The 926-nt window shown below is 44.8% G+C and overlaps 1 pseudogene; it reads right to left on the reverse strand.

The window, feature by feature from the left end:
* Positions 1-440: 440 nt before the first annotated feature.
* On the reverse strand, positions 441-912 carry LOC105552076 (annotated as a pseudogene).
* Between the last annotated feature and the right edge of the window lie 14 nt (positions 913-926).

Here is a 926-nt window from a genome sequence, read left to right on the forward strand (position 1 = left end):
TGTTTGCAGGAGGCATCCTCATCATAGCATGCTTCAGTGCTTCCTTTTCAAGGCTGCATAATATTCCACAGGATGAATATACCGCATTGTGTTTATCTAGTCATTCATCGTTGCACCTTTGGTTGTGTCTGCCTTTTGGCCATTATGAATAATGTCCTATAAACATTCCTGTACAAGTTTCTGCATGGACATGTTTTAATTTCTCTTGGGTATATATCTGGGAGTGGAATTGCTGGGTCCAATGGTGATCCCAGGCTTAACTTCTTGAGGAACCGCCAAACGATTTTCCCCAGTGGCTGCACAATTTTCCATTTTCACCAGCAATGCAGGAGGGTTTCAATTTGTCCACATCCTCATCAACTTGTGATTTTCTGGTTTTCTTTTTATTTATTTTTTAATTGTCAAATGATCCTTTATTGAAGTATTTTCCTTTGTGCTTCTTAACTAGCTGGGCATTCCCCGGCACCATTGTTGATGTCATCTATGTCATGAGGGTGGCGGCCTTCAGCATTGCAGCCCGGAGACTGGGCAGTCCCCAGGATCTTTGTAATGGCTCCAGAGAGTTCTCTGGCTAAAGGTCAGTGCCGCATCTGTGGAGCAATGTTGACGATCTCATCAAAAGTGATATTTCCACTGTGTTTAATGTTTTCCTGTTTCTTTTTGTCTCCTGGCGGTTCCTTGAGGACTTTGATGATCCGGACAGAGGCAGAAGGCACCACCTTACTCTGGGCCTGTCTGTTCTGAATGGTCAGTTTCACTGTAATCCTCAGACCCTTCCAGTCACTGGTTGCCTTGGCAATGTCATCACCAGCCTTTTTTGGGGACAGACCCATGGGGCGGTCTTGGGGGCCAGCGCAGATGTGACACCGACTTTGCCCCCGTTAACCTCAGGTATATGACTTTGACCTTGTTTTTTTTTTTTTTTT

Source organism: Mandrillus leucophaeus, unplaced genomic scaffold, assembly GCF_000951045.1.
Source record: "Mandrillus leucophaeus isolate KB7577 unplaced genomic scaffold, Mleu.le_1.0 Scaffold5426, whole genome shotgun sequence".
NCBI classification, from domain to species: domain Eukaryota; kingdom Metazoa; phylum Chordata; class Mammalia; order Primates; family Cercopithecidae; genus Mandrillus; species Mandrillus leucophaeus.